The sequence below is a fragment of the Topomyia yanbarensis genome, chromosome 1 (genome assembly GCF_030247195.1).
Source record: "Topomyia yanbarensis strain Yona2022 chromosome 1, ASM3024719v1, whole genome shotgun sequence".
NCBI lineage: Eukaryota > Metazoa > Arthropoda > Insecta > Diptera > Culicidae > Topomyia > Topomyia yanbarensis.
Window position 1 is genome coordinate 158,412,064 of NC_080670.1, and position 10,262 is coordinate 158,422,325.

The 10,262-nt window shown below is 39.9% G+C and overlaps 1 protein-coding gene across 10 annotated transcripts in view; it reads right to left on the reverse strand.

The window, feature by feature from the left end:
* Window positions 1-7,950, reverse strand: part of LOC131678824 (longitudinals lacking protein, isoforms A/B/D/L) — a 573,802-nt gene extending 565,852 nt beyond the window's left edge. For 4 of the 10 annotated variants that reach the window (XM_058959207.1, XM_058959237.1, XM_058959181.1 and 1 more), the window contains exons 1-2: window positions 6,791-7,431; window positions 5,202-6,587 (exon numbers count right to left, since the gene is read on the reverse strand). The gene's annotated coding sequence lies outside the window, so the exon portion shown is untranslated. The other 6 variants (XM_058959217.1, XM_058959253.1, XM_058959192.1 and 3 more) reach the window with 6 other exon arrangements.
* Window positions 7,951-10,262: the final 2,312 nt, after the last annotated feature.

Consider the following 10,262-nt stretch of genomic DNA (forward strand, 5'->3'; position numbering starts at 1 on the left):
ATGGCGAACCAATTCAAGAATCCATGGGTTACTTCAATTTTGTGTTATTATGATGAATCCTTTAAACGTAAATATAAAGTCGCTCAAAAATGAGATATTTTTATTTAGATTTCACAAAAGATTAAAGAAGTGTAAGATATGTTGAATTTTGAACGATTTTCATTGTGTCCCTCTGCATCACATTTGGTCGGCGTTAAGTCAGGCCGGACTTCGCAGTCGCAAAATCTTGAAAAATAAGATAATGATAGCACTGGATAAAGAATTTTTTCAGCTATATTAAACTTTTGCCAGATTTGAAAAATTTTATAATAAGCAAGAAATATTCTAAAAATAATTTCGAATTATAACGTAAAGAGTGCTGCGATTGAAACTTTAAACTCGTTTTTTCTCGAAATCAATTCAATGTCAACAACATGTTACAAAGATGTTAGCCGTGTGGAAAAAAGACGTCCCACAGTGGCGGGTCTTCAAACAAAAGTCGGACAAAACCTCAAATGTTACCTAATTTGGCTGAAAATTACAATTTAAGCTAATTTTGAGGTACTGAGCTCATTTTTGATGTCAAAAGTCGTAAAATATTAAATGCATTTTTCCATACAGTGTCATTGAACCTTTCTTTTAACTATGATCCCGTTTTCATGATAGATTTTCCGTTACTGTTCACCAAGGTCAGCAATATTATAAATAATGAAGAACACTACTTTAAATCCATTTTATAACGTGTTGGTTTACTGTAGATTGTCTAACTATTTTACACAAAACACCATGCGCCTCCATATCAGCAACAAAGCTTCAAAATCTCCTTAAACCTTTTTGCGCACCTAGGCGCAGAAAGAGACCATGATATTCGAAAAGTAGAGGTTATTTCCCATAGAATGTATACTATATGACCGTTCCGAAATGATTCCGAAATTTGTACAGTCTACATTAGTGAAAAAAGTAATTTTGATCTGACCACCTCAAACATATTTGAACTAAAAAGTCATAGTTCCAAGCAAATTTACCAAATGTATTTTATTCAATAACCAAGTTCTTTCGTCCCTCTACACAATGAAACAGGTTGTGCTAAAATCGGACCAAAATCAAAAGAGCAACATGCATTTGAAGTGAACAGAGCAATGGTGGTTTCGGAAATGAAAATCATTAAAAAGTCCAGACTTTGCTACGTTTATACTCATGTCAAAAATCGTGTTCTTATCTAATGATCATAAAATTTTGAATATATATTATTCAATACATGAGAAATTCAGGAAAAATATGAAATATCAATATTTCAAAAATAAATTTTTGAGGTTTTGGCCAGCCTCCAGCCACTGTGCGTCGTGCAGCTGCGAACGCGACTTTCTATAGTATACGTATACGTGCTGCTCTCCACGGCCATGCGGCAGGTACTTCGATAGAGAATGACCATTTCAGCCATAATAAGCCCCTAGAAATTAGCTTAAATTATCTTCAAACCGTACAAATAATTAATAAATGATGTAAAAAATAGTTTCGCAGTAAATGACATGTTTTAGTGTAAATACAGTTAATCATATTAACATATTAAACATTTTATCAGCTTCATATCCTGAGAAACCGCCTTGATTCTACCTTTGAGCGAATTATGTGTGTCGTGAGGGGTTCTATTGACGTTTAATCTATTTCATTCTTTTCATTCATTTGATTCATTAAACTAATTTTATTAATTTAAGATATTTAAATAACTAAATGCAATTTATTTATTTTAGTCATTTCATTCATATGTATGCATTTTTTTCATTTCTTATATTTTATTCCGTTTATTCCTTTTATTAGTATTTTTAATTCTGTTGTCATTTCATTTATTACTTTCATCCAATTTGATAGTTTATTCCATTACTTTTGTATTTTTTCAAGCTTCTAATTTTTTATTTAATAAGCGGAACTAATTTGGTTTATTTATTTAACTAATTAGATTTAAATTCATCATTCTACTAATTTTATGATTTCGCTAATTTTTTTCTACATTTAATATAATTTCTTCTGTTTATACGAGGTTTTATTTCTGCAGCACTCGAAACTGTTTCCCACCTTCAGTTGGCTGCATATTTTGCATGAGTTCTGCAAGTTAATGAGTAATCCAGCGGTGATATGTGTAAGAAATGTCTCATCTCACTGCTAGGTGGATAAGGCCGGTTTTTAGAACATCTAACTTTCAGTATTAGACATAAAAAATGCACCTTAAAAATCGTCGAAAAATTACCATTACCATCGAATATGTTTGAAATTGATGAGATTTATAGGATCTAGATAGTACAGGGCGACAAGAAATAAGGGTAAGTATACATTTTCTGCTAACAAAATTTTAAAATGAATGAAAATGAACAACAGAAAGTAAAAAAAAACAATAATACAATGAATAAGTTAACCAACTAGCTTCCAACTTCTTTTTACCCAAAACTTGCTTATAATTTAACTAATTGTGTCCAGCATATTTCTTTGCGTCCAGAAATATATGGTTTGACTTCACTTAATGGACTGTGTACCATAAATGAATTTCGGCAAATTTCAGCAATTTATGATCCAATTTTTTTTCTATTGCGATTTTATATCTAATCTGTTCTCAAATCATTGCATTTAGGATCTAGTATATAAATATGCTGAATAATGGTACACGACTAGATAAAAACATGCAAGCGTTGAGTAAAAATTAGCATCCAGATCATGTTTTAAAAAAGAATATCTCGAAATATATACGACAACAAAATTTGCATCTTCAGAAGATATGTTTCAAATAATAAGACCGAAAACACTCTCGGAGACACTGTATTTGTATCTACCTTTATTAAAAAGTTGAAAATAATGCCGCCCTAGGGACTGAATTACGAGCTAGTTTGATGAAATCATATAAAGCACTATATACTAACTTTTCTGAATACACCATACCTCTAAAACGAAAGATAATAATTGATGCCACGTTTTTTGGATTTTCCATTGTTTTTCGCTTGATCCCATATTTCTCGGCCAATTTTCAGTATAGACACATTAGATATTTCGAAAAAATGCGCTCAACAATATACATTCGTGCAAGAAGCATATTTTAGGTACATACATCGCATGTACTTGAGCGGTACATAGCTTCAGAATCGACTGTTTGGGCCGAAACGTCAACGTACAGCGCAATCCAACTAAAATCAGTTTTACATCACCGTTCACCGATATAGAAGCTGCAACCAAGCCCTTCTAAGTGACAATATGATAGACTACTTTTTCTTAAAAGCTCAGAAAATGAACAAGAAATCTCGAGTTTGCATAAACCACAACGAGGTCGTCCGGGGTTACCTCCATGGTCTACTTTGATCGCTAATAGTAAAAAAACTAAAACTGATTTTGAAATTCCCAAATGACAGTACTTAGAAATATTGAAAAATATTAGTTATGAGCTTGCGTTTCAACTTCGTCTCATTAGAATCCGACACTAACTTAGTGACAGGACTAAGCCGGATTGACGTTAGCTAAAAAAACGGAGACACAATTTTTGGCTGTTTTTTTTTGAGCTGTCACTAGGTTAGTGTCGGATTCTGATGAGACAAAGTCGAAACACAAATTCCATAACTAATATAATATAGTAATAGGTTTTGTGCTCCTCACGCGCAAAGATGGTTTAAAACAATTTTCTCTTTAACGGAGAAACCAATTTGTTTTTATCCAAACAGTTATCCACTGAGGAGAAATATAATGCAAAGACGAGGCATCTCTTCCTTTCCCAGTAAAGGGCAGGAGCTGCCTATGATTACTAGATGAATCTTTGAAGTAAACTAAAATATTATCAATTATAAATGCTATTATTTGGCAGGCAATTTGTATCTGTCGAAAGTTATGTAAAACATTTGTCAAAAAGGCACGGTGAAATGTTATTAAACGAAATGTTTCAAAAAACGTTTTCTGCAGGTTTCTGGAGCAGCACTGTGATCATTAGGCTTCTACTCGCTATTTCGAGAGTCTGTTGGAAAGGCATGAGGCTAATTCGGCGTGTTTCGTTCCTAAGGATATCTAGGGAATTGCCCAGACCTTCGTCATCTCGAAACCTGTGTTGGCCATATTAATGTAAGACCTGGTTAAGAATTATTTCATATGTATCTTTGCGATGTTGCCTTACTCGAAAACTAAATAAAAAAACCAGAACTGAGAAAGACTGAAGAGAAAGTAAGGAATACAAATGGCACACTTAAGAAGTAGATAAAAATTGAGACAAAGGTAATGCAAAAGTATCCAGAATTCCACCAATCAGCATCTGACATTTGTACGCAGCGTTAGTTCTGAAATTTTGTGTATTTTGACACGATACCGTTTTTTGTATGATATTGGAGGAACATCCAAAGAAAAAAATCAATCAACTGACGATCAACTCAGGGACAAATAATGCCGAACTCAGTTAATGTATTAAATTATCGACTTTAGTTTAAACTTTAAATTCGAACGAGCTTTTCAGTCAAGTTGCTGACATTTACATATGACTCCACCGAAAAAATGGCGACAAAAATACCGAATAGTTTTTGACAATCTGAGTGTGTATGTAATTTCATATTTAGCCTTTTTTATCTTATGAGAACCGATAGAGAAGGAAGGATTTACCTAAAATTGCAGAGATGAACTTTTTTGTGGTTGAAGTAAGAAGGAATTTATGTAATTAAATTTCCCGTTGCTGGTTCTTCTGTTTTTTCACTGTGTATATAAATTATTAGTCACAATAAGATCGTATGTAAATCGTAAGATTATCTTATGGAAAGGTGTTAAATTTGTCAAATTGGTTTGCTACGATTTGATTTGCACAAGACATTTATGATTTTCTACTCTACACAATCTTTCACATTATGAGAATAAAGATAACCACAAAAGCCATGAAAATATCTTCCAGGCAGAGTGAGAAAGAAATTTTGAATTCCAAGATATATATTGGTTGATTGTATTTTCTAATCATTCGACTTTAAGACCAAAACATCCTGGTTGGTTTCTGGTTATTCTACTGATTACAACCAAATGAGGCCTAGTCATTCTTGGAAGAAAAATTTGAAAACATTTATCAACAACGTCGCAAAATGTCAGGATTTAATGTCTGTGGATTTAGAAAAAATCTCAAAGACTATTGGATAACGAATTCCATTACTAAAATAAAAAAAAACCATGACTAACGTACAGGCGTAAAGAACACTTGCTTTTCTACCATAATAAGTACCTACCTTAATCGCAAAATCTCGCCAAGCGGGCGTCACCCGTCCAGCACTCCATAAAGGTTCGGGCGTATTCGTTTGGATATTGTTTCTGTAAGCCGTCTAGAATGAACCCGGCTTAGCGCACCTGCAGCCTTAGAAACACTCACACACAAGCACGCACGGACTCCGCACGCACACGATATGGCGAACGATACGCCGATTGGTGGGGACGAGACGCACGATCGAACGCCGAACCCAGCACGGATGTACGCTCACCCCGAAAACGCACGGTGCGGGTTTTTATGCCCCGAACACGCACACACGCACAAGCAAGTTCCGAATACAGTCCGAGGATATGATCCGAACGAAAAAAAAAATCCGTCAATTCAATGAAACCAAACAAAAAAAATCCACCACCGTGCTGGCAAACTAACGATCGCGAAACTCACGCACGCACGCACAGAACTCGATCGCTCACTTTCGGCTGCTGTTCGCTTCGCAAACAAACATGCGAAGCGATCACTTCAATGTGTGTACTTGGTCACTTGCCGCAACAGAAAAAAAAGTCACTGAACCTGTCTCATTTCACGCGAATGTTTCGTACCGACGATCTGTGTGCGTTTTGAAGTGAAAACAAAAACATACGTGAACCTTTTTCTTCCTCTTCTTGTTTTGGTGCTTTTCTGGTTCAGTTTGACCGAGAGTGCCGAAAACGGAACAAAACATCACACGCAATAACGCACATTTTCAATTTCTCCAAACACTTTTAGTTAATTTACTTCTTCTTCTTCTTCTGCCAATCGGCCTTACTGATGATCTTTCTTCGATTATTTCGAGGAGCATCAGGAGGAGTGTCCACTCGTAATCCCAATCGAAGTGGGCGGAGCTAACAACTAATCGACGCTTGGAGGAAACAAACACATTTGCTCGTTTTTCTGTCGCATTTGATCGTTTTTACCGCTGCTGCTGTTGCTTTTGTTGTTACTGTTCGATTACTAATCACGCACTTTCTTGGTTGATCGATGATGGTTTCAATGAGAACAAAACTTGCATTCCTCGATTGGCTGGAAATTCTACTCCTCCTACTTCTACTGTTTTCCTTTTTTTCAATCGTGAAAAACTAAACGATGATGGTGGTGATTTGGTTTTTCTTGTACAAACTGTACTCGTTTCTTTTCTGCTGCGGAGCTGTTGTTGTTTCCGTAGCAATGAAGTATGCCACTCACTCGAAGAAATTGGATGCTTCTAAACTTTCCTATTTTTTTTTCAACGTGCAATTTTCCTTTGTTTACTTGCTCAATATAGTATATTTTAATCAGATTCAAAATTCAAATTTTATGGCATTTTACATTGACGACTTTTTGTTTTGTTGCTTTTTTAAATTTAGGGAAAAACTGAAAAGATTTTGTATAACTGCGAGAAAATAGAGAATTAGAATCGTTTTGGACTGGTTCGGAAGCGCCATCGCCAACGGCAGAGAGCACTACAATTTTGATCCGCCTACGATCAACCGTGATCGAAAAAAACCCTTTTCCCGTTTTTTTTTCATGCCGCAATTTAAATGCCATCACGGCGGAGCAAAGTCCTAAGAAGGAGACAATAAAATCGCTTTGAACCGTTTAAATCTCAGCAGCACAACCGAACGATGCAGCCAGTGAACGACGGTGGAATTTATTGGTGGGAAAAAGTTGGCTCAAACAAAGCAAACCGGGAGATTTGTTGTTACCGGCTGGCAGGTCTCTGAATTACGATCGCTAGCATAGCCTACTGTGCGGGTCGCTGGCGAGGGCGCTTCTTAGAACACACTGCATTCACGCATAACTCGCGAATTAATCCCATCTTCTGAAGCAATAAGTTTCAAGTCACTTCCGTGGAACTGGATACTTCCGAAGCAGCACTAGCTCGGTGTGGAGCGGCGTGTGTTTCTTCTTCACTGTCTAATTTTTTAATAAACGTCAGCGAGCGGTGTAATGGTAGTCCTAGGCTTAGAAGTTGAAAAGTTCCTCCAACGAAAAAAAAAACAACTCGTCCAAGAACGGCTAGCAAGGAAACTAGCCGTGACACACACTCACATGACGCCACCGCGCGCGCTCTTCGGTTATCGGTTGATCCGTGTTCCGACGTACACACAAGAAGGCCACCACACAATTTCTCCGCGACACACACTTCTCCTCCCACGGAAGTTAGACGAGTGTAGAATTGAAAAAAAAAAAACACTGTGAATCTAAGTGCGGAACGGGACGTCCTCTCCCGAGCCACGGAACCAACCAGATCAGTATCCCCGAAAAAAAACTATACTAAATAGTTGGACACACTCTTCTTCGGTCTTCGGGTAGTTCGGGTCGCGCGGAGGCTCCGGAGCCATGTACCACACACGTCCTAGAGTCCGCCTGATCTGATCTGAACTGGTCGGTGGTCGATTGGTCCAACTCCAAGCCAGAGGAAGAACTCCGTCGTGTTGTGTGTGACGTGTGTGTGATGAGAGATCGTAGTGCACCTCGTCCTCGTCATCATCATCATCATCATCCGGATCACCACCAAGTCCAGCGCGAAGAAGCCTTCGGCTTCCAAAAAATAAACGGAACACACACAAGAGGCGACGGGGCAGGAGGCAAATCGTAGTTGCTTGTGGAGGCACACTGTACACAGAAGGAAAAAAACACTTCTAATTAATCCGCTCCGCTCTCGACTGGCAGGCGGCAGCGGTATGTTGCTGCACTTACGATGCGGCCGAACAGCGACTTGTATTGAACTGACGTTTGAACACAGAACGCAGTGCTGCGTTTCTGTGCTAGAGAAAAATCGCACTCGCTGCGGCCAGCCGACATAGGCGCGCACATAGAGGCTCTCCTCCATACGACCACATAGCAGCCAGTGGACCTAGTACATAGGCCCCCGTGGTGGTCTATCACTGTGTGTGCAACGCCGCACACGCTGCATATTGTGTTACGAGAGCCCCCCTCGTCTAAAACGTACGCTGCATAAACCCCCGGAAGGAGGAGGAAAAAGGTTAGTGTTCTGGGAGAATGCGCACGTGAGGGGATCCAGAGAACGTGACGGCGCGATGCACACACATCTACAGCCACCGTTTGCCCTCTCTCGCTCTTTCCCTCTATCTCTCTTGCTCGCAAAAAATAACGTACTCTCGCACCTTCTCACGATTTCTCCCATCGCCTTACACTAGCCGGGTACATAGGCCATCCATATACAAACGTCGCTCTCGAAGCGCATCCGAAAGAACGCATTCTCTCACGAAGCTTTCGCACGCGCAACCGATACCCACGGAATCACCCAACACAACAGCGTGAAGTAAATAAAACTCACCAGCCACTCACCAACACACCAGTTAGGCACTCATTTCCCCTCCGTGAGTCAAACTCCCGTTCTCTCGTGTATTCTCTTTCTCAACAAAACCTCTCCAAATCTTTGCTCCCCACGATGTTATTTATATACACTCGAACACCATGCGAAACGCTTTTTTTTCACTACGCTCTCACGCTTTACTCTATAAACAACATCTGAACGAACTCGTCGTGGCCGTCGCCGTCGTCGTCGCTGTAACGAGGGGGTGTGGGAAAACATTCCACCCATTGCACACCCAAGCAGCCGCCGCTCGCAAACCCAGCAAAAACATCACGAAACTTCTTGAGAACAAGATTTTCCGAAGTAAATAAGCCTCGCTCTCGCTCTGGCGCGGCGGGCGGCGGCCCAAAGCTCGTTCGCTGCTTCTTTTTTCGCCCCGCTGCTGCTGCTGGTTGACTGCGGCTGCCAACGAACGACTGCTGCCAGTGCACTCACACGGGCAAGCGGTACGCGCTGACGACGACGACGGGGTGGAAAGCCCAAAGTTTTCCGAGCTGCTGCTTGCTGCCCTGACCGGGCCGACCGACCTACCCACGTGCGTCGTCGTCGTCATCATCAGTTCGAGTACACAACCTGCCAGAAGTGAAAAACAAAACAGCCAAAAAGGACGAAGGAAAACAAAACAAAACATATTCAACTCCGGACTGGTCGCGGTCGTGTGAGGTTTGCCGGGGGGTCGATGGCGGCACGCGGGCAACTTTTTCGAGGTTGGAAAATTTTCGTCTCTTGTTTTGTTTTTATTTTTCACCAGTACCTAGCCTTTGGCCGTTCGTTGGTTCGTGTGCGTGTGTGTTGGTGTTGGTGGAATATACCCTGTCAAAGAATTGCACTTTCTTGCTAGAGCTGGGTGGAACAACGAAAAGGGAAGAAATGCGTGTGGTCTGCTGGAAAGTTTTTAATTAACCTGCGTGGGGTGACTCCCAGCAGCACCGTTTGGGATCAAATTTTCATCGCTCAAATAATATTACACGGTTGATTTACGGCGACCTCTTATTGTCTTCGCTCCCGTTGTCGTTGTCGTAGTCGTCGTGTTGCGGAATTTAGTTGCAAGTGCTAGTTTTACCGTCGGCCATTTATCGGAGCATTATTGAGCTGCAACGTGCGGATAGAACCCGACGGGACCCTGACAGTTTCTGCCGTCGGAATATCTTTTTCCGAGCATTGTACTATGCATTCAAATGTGTTATATTATTTGGTTTACTGGTTAAAAATGATAAAATGAACGAGTTCAAACCATTTAAAGCTGTTAAAAATAAAAAAAAAATAAATTGCTAAGTATTGATACTTCATATTGTTGCGGTATCGGACTTTTGATTTCGACATACCTTGCAGCTGACGTATTGTACGAATTGTAGTACGATAGGTCGAACAGATTGTTGAAGCAACGACCGATTCACAACCATACTTAGTTAAGCTCAGTCGGAAAATCAACCGGAATGCTGTTTCTAATCCGGCTTCAATGACACAACCGATTCTAGTTAGAATCGGTTGTGTCGCTGGAGCCGGAATACGAATTAGAACCAGCCAGAATTCCGGCTCAGTTCCGGTTGAACGTTACTGGGTAGGCGTGCACAGCTTCTTTCATTAGGGGGCGGCAAACCAAGCATTTCTGGAGAAACTTTTCAATAGGTCCTAAGAAACATTGAGAGCCTCTCTTTGTTTCCAGTCTTTCGATTATTACGACGTCACTATAACACTTTTCAGTAAATTCCCGGAACATCTTTA